This window comes from Panthera leo, chromosome A3, assembly GCF_018350215.1.
Source record: "Panthera leo isolate Ple1 chromosome A3, P.leo_Ple1_pat1.1, whole genome shotgun sequence".
Lineage (NCBI taxonomy): Eukaryota > Metazoa > Chordata > Mammalia > Carnivora > Felidae > Panthera > Panthera leo.
Genome location: NC_056681.1, coordinates 87,383,209 through 87,406,754, shown reverse-complemented (window position 1 = coordinate 87,406,754; position 23,546 = coordinate 87,383,209). Strand labels below are relative to the sequence as shown.

The 23,546-nt window shown below is 40.9% G+C and overlaps 1 protein-coding gene and 1 pseudogene across 7 annotated transcripts in view; one reads left to right on the top strand and one right to left on the bottom strand.

The window, feature by feature from the left end:
- The window catches only part of ADD2 (adducin 2), a 103,661-nt gene that overhangs the window by 5,605 nt on the left and 74,510 nt on the right, over positions 1 to 23,546 (top strand). Inside the window, exon 1 of one of the 7 annotated variants that reach the window (XM_042932615.1) lies at positions 18,389 to 18,409. The exons of the other annotated variants lie outside the window; for them this stretch is intronic. The gene's annotated coding sequence lies outside the window, so the exon portion shown is untranslated. Of the gene's footprint in view, positions 1 to 18,388; positions 18,410 to 23,546 lie in introns of those variants that run through there. 7 annotated transcript variants of the gene reach the window in all.
- Positions 13,141 to 13,760, bottom strand: LOC122215244 (annotated as a pseudogene).

The window sequence follows — 23,546 nt, the reverse complement described above, 5'->3', positions numbered from 1 at the left end:
TCTTCCCTGAGCCAAGCCTTGAAGTGGATGAAAAAAACTTACCAAGCCAAGTAGCAAATGCCTCTGGCTTTTATGAGTGACAGCCCTAAGGATCATTTGACATCCTCTACCCCATGCACCGCCCCCCCCCAACACATGCAGACAGCTGATTGAACCAGGTGTGGACCTGTGAGGACTTGGGATCTCAGAGCTGGTGGCCATATTAGGCCAAATAAGAGAGGGAGTCAGGGTGAGGAGGCCAAAAAAGAAAAAAAAAAGAGAGAAAGAGAGAAGCCAAACCCAAAACAAAACAACAAACCAAAACAGACATGATGCAATGATAGTGATAGGTCATCCCCCTACTTCCCGCGCCAATTTAGAGAAGAAGCCACTTGGTTTTCCTGAGGTGGCCACAGCGATTCCAGTTCTAGCAGCTTCCATGAGGCCCAGCTAGATATTGGTTCCTATGTTGATGAGGTTGCCTTCCATCTTGCCTGGGCTAGTTTGCTTGGGTTTGTGTTTTATCAGCCACACTGCTCCTGGGTAGAACTTTGGGTTACTCCAGAGCCTCCCATTTGTCTTCCCTACATCCAACTTGAACTCCATCAATCCACAGTGATCTTGCTGAAACAAAGCAAATCTCAACATTACTTTCAGGATAAAGCCCAAATTCCTTGCTTAGATCTGCTTTACATCTTCTTCCTTCATACTCCACATCCTAGGTAGGCTGACCAAGCATCTTTCTGGACATGCCCCTTCTCCACAGCTCCCCACCAGCTTCCACATCTTTCTCATCCTCTTTCCTCCACCTTACATGCCCCCCCACTTTGTATCTGGCAAGTTGCTTCTTTCAGAAAGCCAACCAAATAGACAAACTTCTAGCAAGCCTGATTAAGATAAAAACAATAATACTAGAAATGATATATGTAACAAAGAGAAGATTTGAAATCATAACACTATGCATTATTATATCCTAACATGAAAATCTTGATGAAGTGGACGTTTTCACAGAACATATGAGCCACCACTATTTCAGAAATCGAATGTCATGTTTCTGGATGGGAAGAGTTGATATTGCAAAGATGCCGTTTCTTCACAGGTTCTGCCACATGGATGGCAGCCTTCCCAGTAACCAGAAGTGATGCAGATTTCTTCCTATTTTTCTATTCCTTTGATTATTTTCTGTGGAATTTTGGAAGGGTTACTTAACTGCATATACTCCATTGCAAATCATTGTATTGAAGGGAAGGTCAATATGTGTGCATTTGAATGTCATTTATAAACTGTTTTTCTCGAAGAGCAAGTGAAGTTATTTAACTTTGAAATGCAAAGGGACTTTATGAAGACAGAATTTCACTTAACAAGGGACATGATTTTCAGCCCATATTTTATTATGAATTTCGTTATGTTTGCTTTCTTTACTCAGCATGGAGTCCATATAAGAATCTCTTGACTTTTGATTTTAAAAATTTATGGTGAAAAGATACTCGAAAAGTGAGGGCATGTACAGTTCTTTCTTCCTCTACTGTGTCAGATGGCAGAGCATCCATACAGATTATCTCAACAGTCCTTTATTTAGAATTTATTCGTCTTCCCTCTTAGCACCACATTTCTCTTAGATCTTTCCAACACCCTCATTTGTGTCCCAAATTAGCTACATCTGTTACCATAGTTATGCAGCTTAACCCATTCCATGCTTGTTCGTGCTGTGCTGTGCTGTGCATGAGACTTCCTTTCTTGCGTTTCCATAAGTCGTACTGTTAGTTTTCTTTCTTCTTCTCCTTCCCCCCGCCTTTTAAACTGTTTTTAAGGCAATGCATATGCATAGTTAATAAATCAGACAGGACCGAAGGGCTTCTAACAGAAAGCAACAATCCCTGCCCCACCCCAAATCCTTATCTACATAACGGCAAACTGCTTTTAGCTGTGTTTCCCATTCTGCTGTAGTTCCCTCTGTATCTCAAAATAATATGCATACACTGCTGTTTCTGAATTTATCAACTTCAATCATCATCTAGTGATCTTCTGCCATGAAAGTCAAGGATGTAATTTATTTACATCATGCCTACATCTCCTCACTGTCTTTCTCTCGTCATCCCTGCTGCTCCAGACAATGCATTTATTAAAATCTGATTTTTCACTCCATGGACTATTGACTAGGTCATTTGACTCTCTACTGTGTATAACATAAGGCTATTACCACCGCCTCTTCTTGCCCTGCTTCCTCCTTCCCTCTAGCTTCCCTTTACTTTTGCATTATCAAAGTTGATAAAATATTCATTCTGTTCCATGGCCATAGTTGCTATCTATGATTTGTCTATAATTATGGTGATTCTAAATGCTGAAAACTTTTAAACTGTTCATTAACTGGGTTGATATTGTTCACTGCACAATAAGTAATATGCTAGGATTTCATATCCTTTTCAGGGGATATTCCAGCCTTTGGGCCCCTAGGTGGCAAACACAGAGTGACCCTGGGGACACCATCACCACCACAGCTGCCCTGTTTCACCCCCTGTAGGGTTCAGTTTCTGTAAGACCCCTCCAGATCCCTCTGAGATACAGAGGGATCTATAGCTGAGCGCTTGGCCAGGGCCGTGTCCTGTGACTGAGCACAGGAGAAGCGGCTGGTGGGGGGGCCTGCTGCTCCACGGAGATGTGCAGTTTGCACCCCTTTATTCAGTCTCTTTTTTCTTCCTGCCCTTTATCATGCCTGCCATATCAGAGTATAGGACACCTTCAAGGCTCTGCCACAGATCATCTGCTTCCTTGGCTCCAGCATCCTCTGCCTGAAATTTGGGCTGAGGCTTCTTTTGCTTCAAACATTAGTCACCAGTTCTCCATCTGCTTTTTGTCCTCCAGAAAGTTGTTGAAATCTCTCCTCTGATAACCACCTGCTTTTACTTCATCATTGTAGGGTTGTGCATTTTTCTTCCCTTATGATCAATTTAACTGGAGACTTAGGAGAGAGAGAGGAACATAGGGATAGGTGGGATTAGGCCTGCCATCTTGAATTAGAAGCCACGGTCATTAGTTTTCATCAAGCCATGCATGGTAGCAATAGAATAAACTAGTGACAATGACATGATTTAAATTCAAACTCTAGTGAAGTTTGCTCTTCTTTGTTGTGAAAACGACTTCAAATGTGTGCAGTACGTATCAGCTCAATTCCAGTATCTTCTCACATCTAGAATAGTGCAGAAATACGGAAGCATCCTTCTACTCCACTCTAAAATGAATGACTCTTAGCTTATGTACAGTTCTAACAAGCTCAGTTGTTTCTATTCAGAAAAGGGCAAATGGCAAATTAGAAGGGTTTGGCTAATAGTCTAAAAGAGCTCGGGATAAAATGAGGGCTAAGAGAAGACAGAAGCTTCTCTAGGGACCCTGGGTTGTAGTTATTGCCCAGGTGCTAGGGAGATCATATGTCAGAGTTGCCAGTACTCGATTTAGATACAGAAAGTTAGTGAACTCACTAACAGTGTGCATCCTCCAGGGAAAGGGACTGCTAGCTTTTTTTTTAAACCTGGTTGAGAAGGAAGGATTTGTGGGTACCAAAGGTTCTTTGTTCAGAAAGTAAATCTGGAGTTATGATGGACAAGAAGTTTCAGTTGCCTCTATGTTTCCATCGAATTTGGAGATTATTGCTTCATTTTTCAGCCTTAGCAATGATCATTGAGACAGAACACAGTCTGGGGGCTCCTGCTTTATATATCTTAACTGTTAAAGTTACAAGCTGTGAAAACTGTTGCCAACTGTTTGAAGCCTGTACTTGTTATACTGAATATCTATCAAGATTAAGGATGTCAAAGAATTAAAATCTGCTTTTCAAAGTCTATTATATTTATGGATCAAATGATAACACCGTCTATGATTTATCTCAAAATCTTTTTTATTGGGAGATGAGTGGATTGGGATGGACTACAAATTGCTAATTGTTGAGGTTGGGTATAATCTGTTATCTAAACTGGCACTTTTTAGAGTGAACGGAGGTGCTCTTAATAATCACACTGGAACAAGAGGCATGTCCCAGACACTCAGGAAAATTGTAATCTACTCTGAAGCTAGGTGATGGTTACTTGGAGTTCATTATATAGAATGCTCTCTAATTTTGCATATTTTCAAATTTTTCCATAATTAAAAATTTCTACTGTTTTATACTCTTTGCTGTTTTATTAAGATTGGAGACTTTCATCTTAACCATGATGTTAAACATTAGTTAACTTCAAATACAAAATGAAAATAGCTAGAGAGTATTGTTAAAGGACAAATCTATTAATTTATAATAATGGGATAAAAATCCATAGATTCTGCAACTGGGACATCCAGGAAGCAATACTTAATTAAGTAGACAATGTTATAAAGCAGATCTCTAGCTTATTTATGCAAAGGAGCCTTGTTTCCATTGCTGAGTCGGGTTCATCAGGATTTTATGGATGGGTGGGTGCATCCCCAGAAAGGTCAAGTCTGTTGGGAAATGAGGAGCAAAGCCAAGAAAGCAGCGTTTCTATTTGCGGAGCAAGTCTACATGCTGATCTATAACTATCTTGGTGTCTCTCCTATTTGAGGTTCTCCGTTATCTTTTACCTGCTAAAATAGTCTTTCAGAGTTAGAGTTTGAGAAAGAAGGTCTCCAGTCTCGTTTTGTAATTACCATGGTATGTCATCCCACAGTTTACTGGTATTTTTGCTTCTGTGCCTGTAAGGTGGTATGGCTGAGGTACATGGATGAGGCAGCAAGGGTGGGCTCTTTCAGGATGAGTCATTTTGTTTCTGCCAATAAGAGGGCCCAGGTGGTTGTGGATTTGGGGTGAGGTCCTTTTGCCCTGTTCAAGGAGGGCTGAGATGAATGACTGCCCAACTCCCAGATGGTACCCTGACAGGAGTATGAGGCAAGGTAGTATATAAATATGGGCTTTTTCAAGGCTAGAGTGCTGCTTCTGTAGGATCAGAAACCAGTTCTGTAAAAATGATTTGTTCTGATGCTGTTTGTGTTGCTAGTATAATTTACATAATTTACTTTTGTGTCCCCTGTATTATGCAAAAGAAGGTGACTTTTTAATTTATTTGCTGTGCTTTTTAAAGTCAAGCTTATTGAGCTATAATAAACATCATATAGTACAATTCACTATTCTTAGATGTATTGTTCTATGAATTTTGACAAATATAGACATTCATGTAACAACCACCACAATCAAGATAGAATAAATTTCCCATGTGCCCCTTTGTAGTAAATCTCCGCCATCCACCCATGGCCCTTGATAACCACCCATCTGGTTTTGCCTTATCCAGAATGTCCAATAAATGGGATCATGCAGTGTAGTCTTTTGTGTCCAACTTCTTTCACTTTGTATAATCTTTTTGAGATTAATCCATGTTGTTACAAATATTAACAGTTTATTTCTTTTGATTGCTGCGTAATATTTCTTTGGATGGCTATACCAGTTTCTTTAGCTATCTACCCGTTAAAAGACATTTGGGTTGTTTCCAGTTTTTGATGATTATGAATAAAGCCACTGTACATATTGCCTTACGGATTTTTGTGTATTTCCATTCTTTCGGGTAAATAAGTACCTAGGAGTGGGATTCCATCGTAGTATGGTAAGTGTATTCTTAACTTTATAAGAAACTGCCAAACTGGTTCTAAAATGTACCCCATTTTGCATCCCCACCAGCAATGTATGAGTTCTAGTTGCTCTAAACTTGGTATTGCTAGTTTGTTTTTTTAAATTCTAGCTATTATGATAGATATGGGTAGTATCTCATTGTGGTGTTAATTTGCATTTCCCTAATGTCAATGACTCCGAGCATCTTTTCATGTGCTTGAATGCCACAGTATCTTTTTGGTTGTTTCTTGTCTTTTAAATGTCTGCAAGTTTCTGCCATTCTAACAAACAGGGGAAGGGATATTTCTTTAGTCTCAAAGGGGGAGCAGAAGCATAATGGGGGTGGAGAGGAGCCATATGGGGGGATGTAGGGAGAGTTGCCTAAGAGGAAGGTAATATGGAAGGGCTGGAGAGGGTGAAGTCAGGAGCTAGGGTATCTCATCCTTCCCTCCTACCCAGGCTGCTTCTTGAGCTCTTCCCTGGAAGATTTTGTGGTTTACATTATGAGGAACTACCCCCTTAGGAACTGATGGAGGAAAGGAGGAAAACAGCTATAATATTGATCCTTTTTTTTTTTTTTAATCCAAGTACTGGTCTTTATACATTTAGTTCAGTAAATATTTCTTTAAAATAGATGTTTGGCCCGGATCACCCCTTCTGTTAATTTTTGGGCAGAAGGGAAAGGAGAGTTACATAAACGTTCAAGAAAATGTATTTAAATTTTTTTTTTAACGTTTATTCATTTTTGAGACAGAGAGAGAGACAGAGCATGAATGGGGGAAGGTCAGAGAGAGAGGGAGACACAGAATCTGAAACAGGCTCCAGGCTCTGAGCTGTCAGTACAGAGCCCGACGCGGGGCTCGAACTCACAGACCGCGAGATCATGACCTGAGCCGAAGTTGGACGCCCAACCGACTGAGCCACCCAGGCGCCCCAAGAAAATGTATTTAAATTTGATTGATATAGGGACTCAAAGAGATATTTGTATACCCATGTTCATAGCAGCATTTTCACAATAGCTAAAACACAGAAACAACTCAAGTGGCCATAAATGGATGAATGGACAAGGAAAACATGGTGTGTGTGTGTGTGTATATATATATATATATATATATACAGATATATATACAGGTATATATACAGATATATATATATATATATATATATATATATATGAATTCTGACATATACTGTAATAAGGATGAACCTTGAGGATATCACTAAATGAAATAAGCCAGTCGCAGGAAGACAAATACACTATGATTTCACTTATATGAGGTACTTAGAGTAGTCAAAATCATAGAAACAAAGTAACATGGTGGTAGCCAGGGTCTGGGTGGGGGAAATTTTCTAATGCCTTAATGTTTAATGGGTATAGAGTTCCAGTTTTACAAGATGAAAAGAGATCTAGAGATGTGATGGTTACACAACATTATGACTGGATGGTACACTTAAAAATGATTAAGATGGTTGGGGCACCTGGGTGGCTCAGTGGGTTAAGCGTCTGACTTCAGCTCAAGTCATGATCTCACAGTTTGTGAGTTCAAGCCCCGTGTCGGGCTCTGTGCTAACAGCTCAGAGCTTGGAGCCTGCTTTAAATTCTGTGTCTCCCTCTGTCTCTGTCATTCCCCAACTCACACTGTCTCTCTCTGTCTCTCAAAAAAGGAATAAATGTTCAAAAAAATTTTTTTAAATGGTTGAGATAATAAATTTTATGCTATGTACATTTTATAGCAATAAAAATGTTTAATGTGATTGAGGTATATTAGCAACAATGAATAATTTATCACAGTAGTAGGTAAATTTATTATGGTTTGACTATGAGTATCAATTAGTCAGTTGACAAGTGTTTACTTAACACCCTCTATGTCCATCTACTGTTCCAAGTGCTGGGCATGCCTCTGTGAACTAGGAGATTACATTCTAGTAAGAGAGAAGAGGCCAATGTGGGTATTTGAGGAGAGGTGAGAAAGTAGGATACAATCTCCTTGAAGAGTCTACACCAAGGAAGGGCAGGCTGTTTGGTAATATTTAGAAATAATTTGAAAGGGTGTAGAGAGAGTTTTGAAATAAGTCTAGTTTGCACAGCTGTGTGCAAAGGTCAACTATTCAGATGTATACTGGAAGCAAGGCCTTATAGCATTTGACCAAAGGTAGGGCTCTTTGAGGTGAGAACAGCGGAGGAGAATGGAAAAGAGGAATTTGAGGTATTTTGCAAGGGGATTATTACCTAGTGGAGCTAGTTAATGTAAGCAAGATAAGGAAGGATGTGAAGAGTGGAGTTTGAGGCTAGATAGTGAAAAAATGAGCAGAAGTTCACAGAGACATTGGAGAATCAGAGTAGATGGGCTAGAAGGAGATGGTCAAGGAGGAGGATGTAAAATCCAGATGTTGGAAATGGTGCACTTATTGGCGGCAGCAAGATCTAGGGTATATAACCATGGAGTAGATGACTGAGACTGGGGTAGAAGGAGACATGGCTGGCATGAGAGGCCAAGGAAATGTGAGGCTGGGTGTTGGGTGTATCACCGCATGGGAGTGAATGTTGAAGTCATCAGGAATCAGAAGGCCTAGTGACCCAGGGGAAGATGGTGAAGTCATCCGTGAGTGAGGGGAATGACCAAGAAAGAGTGATGGAGGATAGCCACAAGGGGGCTGATGGGAAGTCTGTCCAGTTGGGAGCCGTGGGCTTCCAAGTAGATGGAAGTGGCCGTAGGTTGTACAGAGGCTATCTACACTGTGCCAAGGCCCTGAGTATGTGGGATGTGTGCTGTGAGAGAACAGTGAGCTCAGAGGAGAGTGAGCCTTTGGATTTTTTATTTTTGGATCACAGAAATGGGCTTCATGTAGCTGGATTAGGGAATCCTGCAAAGAATTATGGGATTGTTCAATGAGCTTGGCTTCCAAGGAGGAAGGAAGGTAACCAAGGAGGCATTAGTGACTTTGGGCTTGTTCAAAACTCAATTAAAGGCAATTAACAGTATATGGTGTTGTTTATGAAAGTGCTAGTCTCATGAGAGATCTCCTAGTAGTTCTTGGGGCATTGTGAGAAGAGAAGGAAAACTTCCTTTCTTGAAACATCTTGTGTTTTCATGTCATTAATTCCTGCATTACCCCCAGCCATGCATCTCATGGAGGGGACAGAAACCTTCTGTCCTTCCATATCACCATCTTCCTGTGGCTCTGAGATGACTCCTTTGTCTAGGCTTGCTCTGCTGATGGTGACCTTTAACATAATAAACTGCCACAGGAAAAATAAGGATTGACGGAGAAGATGTACTTTTTCATAATTCATGCTTACACAATAGAAGAGGACATTTGAGGGGGGGCGGGGAATGAAGCATGTTATAGGAAAGTGTGGGTTTTCTTCAATGCCTGGCCAAAAATCTCAAAAAAGTACTCTGTACTACGTGGTAATCCTGAGACATTCACTTTCCCACTCTCCAAAATGAGTATTTCACTCCTCTTTTAAAAAAAATATCCTCTCCTCCCACTCCCATACATCTTGCTAGGTGCCTCCAATTTCATTGAAAGACAGAAGCAATGAGCTGAGTGGTCCTGCTTTTATTAGGCACCATCCTTTCTCTGGGATCTGGGCCCCCTTTCCTCGTACCTTCTCAAAACCACCACTCCAGCAATTGGTCATTCTTTTTTCTGCATTGTCAGCTCCTCCCTACCCCCCCCCCCCGCCCCGCCCCGCCTTTCAACATCCCCATTGGCATTCAGGCATGCTCTAGTATCTCCTACCCTAAGTACCCCTGCTACTACCCCATTTCTCTCTTTTATGTTCTCAACAAAACTCCTTGCAAGAACTGCCTTGCTCACTGCCTCACTTTCTCTTCCCCACTGTCTACACATGGGCTTTTGTCCCCTCTCTGCTACTGAGGCTGCTCTTGTCAAGGTCATTAGTGACCTCCTTATTGCCAAGTCTAATGGTCTCTTCTCTATTCTTATCTTACTGACCTATCAGCAGCTGTCAACACAGTGGACCTCTTCTTGAAACATTTTGTTGTCTGGCTTTCTGGTACCCTTCACTCTCCTGGTTTTCCCTTGCCTCACTGGATGTTTCTCTTTCTTCCTCTGTGGAGTTCCATTTACCTCTACTAGACCTCTGAATGTGGGAGAGTCCCATGACTCTACCCTGGGCCCCCTATTCTTGCTTCCCCCAGGGGAGCTTTTCCAGGCCTTAGCTTTAGGTTCTGGTCTAAAGCTACATCTGGTCTCTTTTTTCTGAGAACTCTAGCTTAGTGCTACTTAGTCTTTATTGTGCATACAGATCACTTGGGAATCTTGTTAAAATGCACACTCTGATTCCAATGATCTGAGGTAGGGCTTAAGATTCTGTATTTCCAACAAGTTCCTGGGTGATGCTGAGGCTGCTGGTCTTGGGATCTTATTTTGAATGGTGCTGAGCAGTGAGGCTACAGACTTGTATTCCCAACTGCCTCCTTGACGTTTCTACATGGACGTCTTACAGGTAACTCAGATCAAGCCTAACAACCCTAGCAGAGTCTTAATTTCTTTCCTCAAACCCACTTTTTTCTGTATTACATTATCCTCCCAGTTGTTCATACCAAAAATCTTGGAATTTTTCTTGGTTTCTCTATTTTCTTCACTTTCCCATCCAATCTATCAGCAAATTCAATTGGCTTAATTTTCTAAAACATATCCCAAATCTTTCACTTGGCTCCATCATAATAGTAGTAGCTAAAATTTATTGAGCACTTTCTACATATCAGGCTGTGTTAATGATTTGTTATAGACTGAATGTTAATGCCTCTCCAGAATTCATACATTGAAATCTAATCCCTAATACAAAGGTATTTGGAGGTGGCGCCTTTGGAGATGATTAAGTCATGAGGGCTCTGCAATAATGAGATTAATGACATTATAAAAGAGATCTCAGAGGGGTGCCTGGGTGGCTCAGTTGGTTAAGCATCTGACTTTGGCTCGGTCATGATCTCATGATTTGTGGGTTCAGGCCCCGCTTCGGGCTCTTTGCTGACAGCATGGAACCTGGAGCCTGCTTCAGATTCTGTGTCTCCCTCTCTCTCTGCCCCTCCCCTACTCGTTCATTCTCTCTCTCTCTCTCTCTCTCTCTCTCTCTCTCAAAAATGAACATTTAAAAAATAAATAAATAAAAGAGACCTCAGAGATCTCCCTTGCCCCTTCTGCTATGTGAGGACAGTGAGAAGACAGTGGTCTATAAACTGGAAAGCAGGCTCTCACCAGACACCAAATCTGCTGGTGCCTTGATCTTGGACTGCCCGGCCTCCAGAACTGTGAGAAATAAATTTCTGTTGTTTATAAGTTACCCAGCCTATAGTATTTTGTTATGGCAGCTTGGGCTAAGACAGTGCTGTGTTTTTGTATTTATTATTAAAACTCTAATCGCAACAATTGTATAAGGTCAAGTATTATTAATCTCATTATTTAGATGAGGAAAACTTATTTCTAGGTAATGCTACATAGATGAACAGTTTAAAAACCCAATTTACTCTTTTGGTTTATTTTTCTCCTTTGTTGTAAATATGGTTGTCAGTAGGGCTATTGATATACTTAGAGAATTATGGAGATGTTATTTTAAGGTTTTGGTGTCCTTGCTAAGCACAAATTATATTGCAAATGTCCATAAGTCAACGTCCAATTCTGTGCATCTTACAGAATTTATAGTCTCTTTTGCATTCTCAAACCATTTTTGGCAAGGGCTATATGCATTTAAAATGCTAAAAATATTAGTGTCTGATAATTATAATATTGTGATGCACCTTACAAAGACATTGTGTCTTGTGCATCCTTGTGCAAAGCAGGGATTCTTTATTTTCACCCCTGAATTTCTGGTAACCTATAGGATACATTGACAACACAACCTTCTGGCTCCAAGATGTATTCCTTTCCTAAACTTACTCTGTGTTGGTCAGTTTCAAGAGTATTGCACTGTGTTGTTTTTCACCCTTACAACCTATGATGACAAGTAGCTGGGGTTCAGGAAAAAGCAGCCTACATGGTCTGCTAGACCATGGTCTTATAGATGGAAAGTAGTGCATATGAAGAAAGTCTCAAGGATGTGGGGTTGTTTAGACTGGAGAGTAGGTTGAGCTCTTTGCTACACTGTTAATGTTAAAGGAAATTCTTAGTAAACTTGTTGGTAAAATAAAGACATCTTTTGTAATGGGAGTAATTTACTTAGCTTTATTTTTTTTATCATTTTTTAAAAGTTTATTTGAGAGGGAGAGAGCAGGGGAGGGTCAGAGAGAGACGAGGAGAGAGAATCCCAAGCAGACCTCATACTGTCAGTGCAGAGACCAACGTGGAGCTTGAACTTACGCACCGTGAGATCATGACCTGAGCTGAAGTCAAGAGTTGGGTGCTTAACTGACTGAGCTACTGAGGTGCCCCAATTTAGTTAGCTTTATAAGTGTGAGTTTCTCTTGAGGGTGGGAAAAGGAGATACACAGTCACCATTATCCTGGTAATTAGTATTACGCCTTTCTCTAGAGAACCAGTCCTCTCTAAGAACGTCCAATATGCCAAGGCAAACATTACACCAAGCATAACACTTCAGTCTTTTCTCTTGCTCAGTTATAATATCCTAGGAAGTAATATTCTTGCATATAAATGAACTCAGGAAAGCTCTAAAAGGAGCCCCAACCATTAGCAAGGGGCTGCAATTCTTTATTTCTGAGAAACATGCATCAGATGTTCCTATATATGAGAAATGCTCCCACTGGAATTCTGGCATGTCAAAGCAGAAGGAGCCAGGCAGACCCTCCAGTCCACCCCTGGAGTTCTAGAGAGCACACAGATGAAACCGAGAGAAGACAAGACTCTGACCCAAGGTGAGGCCATAATTACTGGCAAATCCAGGGTTGCTGAAAAGTTGTTCTTCAGGATTTTCTGTCCATCTGTCCTCCCTCCCTTCAAAAAAAAAAATTGTATTAGAAGCATTCAGAATGTCAACAAAATAGCTACAACTTTTTTTTTTTTTTTGCAATTACAGAGTGGTACTCAGTTAATACAACAACAGTTTTTTAATGTTTATTTATTTTTGAGAGATAAAGAGAGAACAGGGGAGGGGCAGAGACAGAAGGAGACACAGAATCTGAAGCAGGCTCCAGGTTCTGACCTGTTAGCATAGAGCCCAATGCAGGGATGGAACCCATGAACCATGAGATCATGACCTGAGCTGATGTCAGACACTTAACCAACTGAGCCACTCAGGCGCCCCAAGAACAACAATTATTTTGTATAAACTGCATCAGACTACCATCGCCATATATAACTAATTAATGCTATGCACCAACAGGAACCTGCTTTAAATTTCCATGCCAGTTTACAACCCCCATACCGACCAGGCAAAGTTAGTGGCTATTAAAGATACCACCAGGATAGGTCTACCTGAAGACACATTCGGTAGTGTGTTAACTATACAAAAAAAAAAAAAAAAAAAAAAAGACCCTGTACAGTTTAAAAACAAATATTACACAGTCTTACATTCCAGTTTTTTTCTTTAAAAGGAGTGAGCTGTGTACAGGAAGGGGGAGGGGTTAAATGTTTTATAGACCAGAACAAAAAACTACGCCAGGATGAACTTGTTCATCTTCTTCATCTTCCTCTCTTATCTTCCTTGTCTTCCATCTTTTTCTTGCTTTTTTTCAGCCCTGACGACTCCCTTTTTTGCTGTGTCAGGCTTTCCTTTGGCTCAGTATGCAGCAATAGTCTTTTTATATTTTTCCTTCAGCTTAGCAGCCTTCTTTTCATAAGGATGCGTGTTCTCTGTGGCAGCGTTATTCCACACCTCTCCAGTTTCTTTGCGGCATCACCAACGGATAGGCCAGGATATTCTCCTTTGGTTTTTGGGTGATACTCAGAACCAAACAAGAAAAAGGCCGAAGGAGGCTTCTTAGGTGCATTGGGATCCTTGAACTTCTTTTTTGTTTCTTCTTTAGAGGGGGATGTAAGTTTTCATTTACTCTTTTATAATGGGCTTTGTCTGCCTTTACCAGGTCTTCACATTTTCCTTTCTTTTGAGCACATGGGCTTCCACCTCTCTGAGTACTCCTTAGAAAATTCTGAGCTGACTGAAGCATCTAGGTGATTCTTCCTGTGCTCCTCTCTGCAAGTTTGCATATGATGACATTTTGCCTCTGGGCTTCTTAGGATCTCCTTTGCCCATGTTTAATTATTTTCCTCAATGTGGCAGAGCCTCCCAGTACCCGTCTGGCTCTCACTTGCCCCAGTGCTGCCTCTGTGGAGCTTAGGGTACTGCGGTGGCTGTCCAGGACCTTTCTTTCTAAATGTCAGCTTCTCCCTTTTTTAATGTTACAGTTTTCAAGATCCTATTTGGTTTCAAGGGAAAAAGACAGGAAGAATGTAAGTTCCTTGTAAGAATCTTAAATATGGTAGAGGAGACGGGTGGGGCTGAGCCAGGCCTCCACCCATGTTGACGCTTCATCCTCATCCTGGACACAGGGACAAATTTACAATGATTTAAACTTTATTACAATTACAGCATCACAAAGCATATTAGTTCCCTAGGGCTGCCTTAACAAAGTACTACAAACTGGATGGCTTACAACTGTAGATGTATTTGTTCATAGTTCTGGAGGGTAGACGTCTGGAATCAAGGTTTCCATTGGGCCGTGCTCCTTCTGGAGGCTGTAAAGGAAGAATCCTTCCTTGCCTGTTCCTGACTTCTGGTGGTTAGCAGCAGTCTTTGGTATCCTTGGCTTGCAGCCACATGACTCCAATCTCTGCCCCCATCATCACATAGGCTTCTCCTCTGTGCCTGTGTGTCCTCTGTGTTTCTTTATACCCAAATCTCCCTCTCCTTATAAAGTCCCCCATCGTTGGATTTAGGGCCCATCCTAATCCACTATGAATTATTCTTAATTTTCTACAAATACCCTATTGCTAAATAAGGTCACATTAACAGGTTCCAGGGAGACATGAATTTCAGGGAGATAACTATTCAACCCAGTATGCAAAGTTACAATGTTTTAACTTTTTCTAAGAATTTATATTTGTATTGCTCTAGAAAGGCATGTTTTTTTCTTAGTTCAGGAGAGAGAGAGAAATGCACCTGAAACACTGCTTTCCAATGTATATCTGGTAAAACACTATTCTCAAGAAATGTAACATGAAATAAAAGTTTCCATGGTCAAGAGAATTTGAGGACCCTGTATTCTACCCCCTCTTGAAGCATCATCAGGTACCTAGGACAGAAAATGTTGAGAAAGGTCCTGTAACAAGCACCTGTGTTTATCCTTCCAATTTCAAAGTGATATTGGACAGGAAACACTTCTGTCTGTGTGTCTATATTGATTAAGGGTTGCCTCCACTTCATGAAACAGAAACCCAACCACAGTAGCTTAGTCCAATAAGGATTTATTCCCTTACCTAGAAAGTTCCAAAGTCAGAGTCTGGGATTTACACAGTAGCTCATTATGGTACCAGTAGACTGGGCTCCTTCTATCTCTCTGCTCTGATGTATTCAGTGGGATTCTTTCTCTTGAAAGTTTGCAAACCAGATACTCCATTTCTTATCTCTCAACTACCTTCTATTCAGAGAGGAGGAGGAAGTGGTGAGGGAGAAGGAGTAGCATTTCTATCAGGAAATTAGGGCTTCCAAAAAATTCCCAGCAGATTGATACTTGCACGTTATTGACTAGGACTGTATCATATGGTTGCTTCTAGCTTCAGGGAATGCTGAGAAATGTAGATTTTGGGTTTTTTTAATAAAGTTTATTTTTGAGAGAAAAAGAGAGTGGGGAGGGGTGGGGAGAGAGAGAGAGAGAGAGAGAGAGAGAGAGAGAGAGAGAGAAAATGAATGCCAAATAGGCTCCACACTGGCAGCTCAGAGCCTGATGTGGGGCTTGAACTCATGAACCATGAGATCCTGACCTGAGCCGAAACCAAGAGTCGGCCACCTACTGACTGAGCCACTCAGGTGCCCCAGAAACACAGGTTTTTTGTTGGACACATTGTATGTTGGACAAAATTGAGATTCTGTTAGGAAGGAAGAAAGGGAGGTGATATTGTCTAGGCAGCTGGCCATGACTGCCACATACACAATTTCCTATGGCATTAGTGACCAAGAGATCACCCTTGTTAAAAAAATGTGTCCACATGATAGAATGTTTTCTGTAGAGTTCCAGGGTTTTTGCACCAGTCTCCAAGTTTAATCCTACCAAACATTTTAGCTCAGTTCAACCAAAGAAGTTTGAAGTGCTCATACTTGTATGGCTCAATGCTACCCTAAGTGCCTTTTAAATTATTTAATGGCTTGATATGTGCTTACATTCCTAAGCTAATTTCATCTTCTTTAATGTGCTCTAATGGTATTTGGAGCTTCCCTCCCTATAACCCCAAATCCCTTAAATATATAGCTGCCAGGTTTAGAGTAATAGAGTAATACATTAGGAATGCATTGTGGAAGCATCGCTGTTTCTTCTGGTCAACATTTAAAGCAGTGAAAAGAGAGGCTCCCACCTTCTCAGAGACAATGGATGCTGCCTTGTGACTTAGGAGAGCCTTGTCAATGCCAGAGTCCTCAATGATCACTGTTGTGGTCACATATTCAAATCACCAGTGGATCTAAAACGCATTCCTCCATTCCCAGGTAGGACCTGCAAAGAAGAGCCTACTAGGAGAAGGAGCCAAAAGGGTCTCATTCTGTCTTTGGTTCTCCCCTTTTACTTTGTGTGATCAGGGAAAGCACACAGGCCAGGGGAAGGAAAGCTCATTAGTGCAGCATAGCCTAGCTTAGCCTGAAGAATACAGCAGACAATAATGTCAAAGAGAAAGATCCAGAGACATAAACAGATTCCAAAAAAGGTTTCCTTTTGATCTCTGAATATGTGACATTTTTAAAAAATGTTTATTTATTTTAAGAGAGAGAGAGAGCGAGCAGGAGAGGGGCAGAGAGAGAATCCCAAACAGGTTCCATGCTCTCAGCACAGAGCCTGATGCAGGGCTTGAACCCATAGACCACAAGATCATGACCTGAGCCGAAATCAAGAGTCAGATGCTTGACCGACTGAGCCACCCAGGCACCCCAAATATGTGACATTTCTAATCTTACTTCTGGAGATAGGTGAGGAGGAGGAAAGGGCCCACAGGATAAAGCAATCAGGTCATCAAACCTAAGAATAGGAATGTGCTTTGCAAGTGAGTGCTTAGTGGCCTGGGGAAAACAATCATGGAAACTGAGCTATTCTCCATTCTCTGCTATGTATATAAGGTCTTTCCTTCATTCTGGGTGCAGGTAATCAACCTGGGATGTCAAAACACCTGTTTTTCCTTTCAGCAAAAACATGTCAAGATTTTTAAAAACCTTTAAAACATTATGCCATTATATGTTTCTTTTTTTTAATTTTTTAAAACATTTTTATTTATTTTTGAGAGAGAGAGACAGAGTGCAAGTGGAGGAGGGGCAGAGAGAGAGGGAGACACAATCCGAAGCAGGCTCCGGGCTCTGAGCTGTCAGCACAGAGCCCAACGCGGGGCTCTCACCCACCAACCATGAGATCATGACCTGAGTTGAAATTAGACACTTAACCAACTGAGTCCTCCAGGTGTCCCACTCTTATACATTTCTAAAAAAACACAGGTTACACTGGCCTCATATCCAAAGGCAGCAGCTGAAAGGAACAAATGCTCCTATATGATTTTGGTAGTTAACATACTATACAGAAAAAATTTTTTCAATTTCTAATCCCCCTAGTACAAGGGAAACCGTTTGTTTATCACAGAATGGTGTTTCAGAAAGGGCACTCTGAAAATTGTAAGGGGTTCCCAAGTCACTGACCCAAAGATACTGTCCCTGGAACACAAAATATTGTACAGAAGGTATAAGGAGAAGGGTAATAATGTAGCAGAAGCCAGGATGAGTTTCTCTTGCCTGAGTGACTATGTGGCATAGTGGGTGAGCACGTGCCCTACAGCATTGGATTGTATCTTGAGACTTGGTTTCCTTGTTCGAATCCCTTGTTAAGCTCTTAGTTCTGGAGTGCAGGAACCATTTGCTAAACATTTTTTTTTTTTTGTAGTATTAGGTTTTATTAACACAAATCCGACATGCGCATAAGCTGTCTGTCTGTTCCTTTTCTTCTCTGCGCAGCCTGGCATTGGGATTGATGATCCTGATGGCCAGCTGGGCTGCTCTTTCCACAATGCTTTGTGGTTCTTGGAGGAGACGTTGTGAAATCCCTGCACCGTAAGATTTGTTGCACATCAGCAGCACTTTAAGCTCCTTGACGTTGTGGACCAGGAACTTTGGGAAGCCACTGGGCAGCATGCACTTTATCTTCTTATTGCTCCCATAACCAATGTTGGGCATCAAGATCTGGCCCTTGAATCTTCTGCACACTCTATTGTCAGTGCCTCTGGGTTTCTGCCAGTTGTGCTTAATTTTGATATATCAGTCTAACTGGCACCAGATGAACTTCTTGGTCCTCTTTTTAACAACTTGGGCTTCACCAGAGGTCTGAGGGTGGCTGTAATGCCCAGTAGGAGATGGCTGCCACCTCCTCAGGCAATGCCGAGGAAAACCCATCTGCTAAACCTTTGCCGTCTCCCAGCACTTAGCCTAAAAGCTGCAAGATGGGTAAGGACACCAGGAAAGAAAGAATGCCCCAGTAAATCCAGCCAGAAACATTTGTCTCAGCAAAAATGTTTGGCTGAGATGCCAATCCAGTAGCTGCAGGCTGTGCTTACTGGTGGGAAGCCCAGCCACTAAGGGGACGGTTGCTGTTTTACAGGTGGGTGTGGATGAAACCTGGAACTGTGGAGTTGTAGGGGGAATCTCAGAGGCCAGAGTGCTCAGTGAGTATCCTAGGATGACACAGCTAGTAAACTACCAAATAAAGACCTTGACTCCAGGTATTTGGACTCCCAGGCCAGTGATTTCCCATCTCACCCCAGTCTGCAGGGTGGCAGAGTGGGACTGCCTGAATTAGAATCCTGATTGTCCTCACTTACTGGCTGTGTGGCTGAGGACACATCTTTTCACCTCTGTTGCTCGGTTTGCTCATCTTGGTGGGACTTCTGTCATTTGGATCATTGTGAGGATGAAAGGAATGATTGCATGGGGTTAGTGCCTGGCCCCATGGACAGTTTCCTGGTGTTAGCAGCTGCCAGCTCTACTGTCAATGCTTCTCATGTTTGCATTTTCTTCAAAGCCGCAGAATGAGAAGGAAGTTGGGTTGTACGCTAGGAAAATGAAATCGAAGAGAACCACCCGAGAGACACCCCATGATAAATAATTCCACTACCCGCTGACAAGTGTCGTAAGGGCTCGGAGGAGAGGCCTATTAATTCTGCTCAAGAGATAAGAGAAAACTTCACAAAGGGGCTGACATTTGAGCTGGGCCTTACAAAGCAAGTTGGAATATTCCTGCTTGATTTGATTCTTTCTTGAAAGAATCCTTTTGAGCACAGAAACTCTTTTTTATTTATTGGGTGCTATTTTATATGTGATCGTCACAGTTGCAGGCTCCCTAGCTCATTATTATTTGAGTTCTGTCAAGGGGATATTTATGATTTACAACTTTTCCTCACCATTTGTATAACCTGTAGATTTAAAAAATAGATTTGCTTCACAATGAATTTAGATTAAATTAGTCCTTGTTTTGGCAGTAATCTACATAGAGAGGTATTTATGCAATATATACAGTTAATTTGTTTCTGTATATATTGGCCACAGATGCTGGGCTCAATTTATCTCCTCTCTGCAGGGTCTTTTGTTGTCCTTGAATACCCATCTCACATATGTCCCTGAATGTGTGCAACTGATTAATCATAAAAATGATGACATTCCTTGGAGTAATTGGACATTATATAAAAAGCATCTGCTGTGCTTTCTCAAGAGGGAAGGGCAGGCAATTTCCTAGTCAGCACAGACAGCTGCTCTTCCGGGGGGGGGGGGGGGGGGGGGTGTGTTCCAAGGCCATAGTGTGGCAGTGGATGGCACATGGCATTTCCCCGCTTTGTGCTGGGATGTTAGAAATGCCGCAGGGATAAAAAAAAAAAAAAAAAAAAAAAAAAAAAAAAAAAAAAAGAAATGCCGCAGGGATGTGCCCTGTGCCTCAGGAGGAGACCAGCCCCCTTTATGTCTAAGCACCATTTCCTGTACTCTGAAGACCTTCCCATAGCATATACTTGCTCAGTCTCTGATTCTGTATTTTGTGGCACTGTCTGGAAAAGGGGTGTGGGAATAAGAAACAAAGCAAAGCAAAACAGAACCCAAACCTATAGCAAGAGTAGTGTAGGGGCACTTTAACAGTTCACCTTGAAATCTTAGGTTCAGTTTCATTAACTGATCCAAAGCTTATAAAAAGAGAACCAGAGGGCACATCCAGGTCACCATAAAGTCCTGTTTGATTTTTTTTTTTTTTTTTTTGTCTCCTAAACATTCCCAAACCCATGTACTTTTCACCATCTCCTCATGCCCCAACTCCAAGCCTCATCATCCCCATCACCCCATCTGGACACCTGCAGGGCCTCTAACTAGTCTCCCAACACCACTTGTGCTCCGCCCCCTAAGCCCTGCTCTCATTCTTCCTTGTAGTGTTAGCTCAAATGTCATTGCCACTGGGAAGCTGTCTCAGACCTGCTTTACCAGGTGGCTAAATCCTTCAACTATACGATTTTCTGGCATGGGTGTCTCTGCTAAATAGCAGTGATCACAGGTACATGTACAATGTTTCTGTATTTCTGGTCAATGCCCATTTCTTGTACCAAACTGTGATTTCTATGTTTGCTAGGATGTTGCCTAGTTTTGCTCACCAGCCTACCTTCTACATAGCATTTGCTGATGCTTTTTTTCCACAGTTGAATCATTGGCAACATCTAACAACAGCATTCATTTTTTTTCTCCAAGTGTTCAATTTGGATGGAATTGATTGAACAAGCAACTCAGCCCAATTTAAATCTTTAGTGTTTGATAGAAAATTCTTGTCAGTGTGCTTTTAATATTACAAAATGTCCAATGCTATTAAATTTTTCTTTAGCTGTTACTTCTATCAGATATTTACACAGAGTTTTAAAATGTCAAATGCATGCTGTTTGGAATGTTAAATCCAAATGCTTTCATTGTCAGTGTAGAATGATGTGTAAACAGATAATATTGTGAACTAAATTGCCAAATTAAGCTCATTTGATTTATTAAAAATATTAACAATATATGCAAGCTAGGGTACTCTTGTTAGGTTTCAGAGGTGTCTGGTAAGTTTCTTGTCAGAAAAATAAAGTCAGAAAAATTTCTTGCTTCATTTGAAATATTTATACCAGCACCTTGCCTTTAAACAGGTAATAAACTTTTAAAAAAAAATTTTTAATGTTTATTTTTGAGAGACAGAGCATGAGCAGGGGAGAGGCAGAGAGAGAGGGAGACACAGAATCTGAAGCAGGCTCCAGGCTCTGAGCTGTTAGCACAGATGTGAGGCTCAAATCCATGAACTATGAGATCATGACCTGAGCCGAAGTCAGATGCTTAACTGACCGAGCCACCCAGGTGCCCCACAGGCAATAAATTTTGTAATGAAAAACTAATATTCTGGGATTTACTCCTCAAAATATTATGAGGAATTCTGAGAAGGGAATGTTTAAAGAGACGTCTTCATTTGTTTGACACATTAAAACTTTGATTTGAAAAGTATTGCCTCCTTTCTAATAGCTTGTGCTTATCTTCGCCATGCACAAGGATGGCTTTAAATAAGCTACAACCATGCTTTTATTTTATTTTATTTTTTAAATTTACATCCCAATTATTTAGCATATAGTGCAACAATGATTTCAGGAGTAGATTCCTTAATTCCCCTTACCCACTTAGCCCATCCCCCCTCCCCAAACCCCTCCAGTAACCCTCTGTTTGTTCTCCTTATTTATGAGTCTCTTCTGTTTTGTCCCCCTCCCTGTTTTTATATTATTTTTGCTTCCTTTCCCTTATGTTCATCTGTTCTGTGTCTTAAAGTCCTCATATGAGTGAAGTCATATGACACTTGTACAACCATGCTTTTGGGAGGTCTCTACTCCTGGGTTTTTAAAACCAGGTTTATTTTTAAATAGGTTTATTTTTAAAGAGAAGTATTTCCAAATTTTACAAACTTATTTGAGATTTTACATGCCTATTGAGAAGAAAAAACATTTTCTTCTCTTCTTGTATTAATGTTAAGGGTTTCAAAGCATGTATTCTCCCTTATAAATTACCTGGGTGATTGTCATGTCCAAGAAGCAGCGTAAAGAGAACCATAAATTCCTTCATTTCCATCAACAAGCCTGAACATTTCATGTAGAGCAGGTTCTTTATGTTCGCATGTATCTCATGGTAATCCGACTCCTAGAGAAACAGGGTAATATGACCAGATTATATTTTGCACATACTCTTTTGTGAGTCATATGTTACAATGTACATGTTACATAATTGTCCACGTTACATTACTGTATAGGGCAATACATAGAGCTCTATTCTTCCTAGCCATTGAGATGTTCAAGGATAATTTTCACTTTAACTAATTTTGCCCATATTAATGGACTTGGGAACCTAATCCATCATAAGATGTGATTTGCAGTGATAATTTTGACCTACTTAGCTAAGTCATTAAATCCACTGTCTTAGATTCTTGGGTGGACTGTGCTATCTGACAGCAGCACTATATTTTTGAAGTAGGCTTTTCACTTAATGCATATATGACAAGGTCTGTGGTATAAGATTTAATAAGCTTTTACAAGAGAGCGTGTGTTTTTCCCTCATGGGCAATGTTAAACATGCACTGTCAAACTTAAATATTACATAACTTAAAAAATACATTATGATGTATGTTTTAGATTGAATGTAGCCAAGAACCTCATTTTCAGGCTCATTAGATACATGTTCTATGGCAGAGACTCTAAAGCTATTTTGCCAGGGTTTGCTACAAAGCATATCAAGAACTTGAATGGATTTTGTTGTCCTAGGAGGTGAGTTCCAAAGATAGATAATAGCTACTGTATTTTCTTGTCTTTTGAGTTTTTGTGGCCTTCCTCCTGTTTGTGTCACTGTTGTTCTGTAGCCAAAAAGAGTTGAAGGATCAGTTGGTACTGGCTGAGTCTGACTTGATGCTTCACTTTGAACTTGATCGCTTTGGTCATAAGTATCTCATATTTTCTCTTAAAAGGCTCTCTCTTCAGCCAGCAGACCATTTCTCTTTTTTAACAGTAACTATTCTACTTCCCCCAAAAGAAACAGTATGTATAAATAAAGTTATATAAGAACACCCAACACTTAGATTTGCAATGTCAAGACCTGGCTCTGATTGGAGCTGAGCTTCTCAAGCTGTCTTATTGGGCCCAGCACACATATTTGTTGGTGATGGACTTGATGGTACATTTTCATGTGAACAGACACAAACAGGCTTTACTCTCAAAAAATTTACCAGCTCAGAAATAGAACTCTCCTGTCCCAGGACATGTTTTAGGCAGTTCTCAAGTCTGCAGCAGGAAAGGAAGAATTAGCACAAGGTATTGGTAATCTCAGACATATTTATGTTAGGGATATTAAAAGCATGGCTTATTATAGTCTTTCAAATAGAACAGATGGAATCAAATGCTCATAGAATGACTGATTCATTTCTTTAGAACCTTCAGTGTTCTCAGGATAGTTTGAAAACTTATACAAACCAATATCCTCATTTTAATTGCTGATTGAAGAGATGTCAAAATTGATGAACTGATTTGCCTTCAAGTCCACAACTGGCTGGGGTATGTGGTAGAGGAGCTGAGATTATGGTCCTGACTTCCTGACTCAAGGGTGGTCAGACTGGTCTGATGTGAGAGAAGGGAAAGAGAGAAAGGAAAGTGGGAGAGAAAGCTAGTGAATGCCAAAGGACAATAGGTGGCGATCGCCTCGTCAGAGCTGCAAATGATAGTTAGATTTTTGGCATAGATTTCTTTTAGAGCATTTGTAGGTTCACAGCAAAACTGA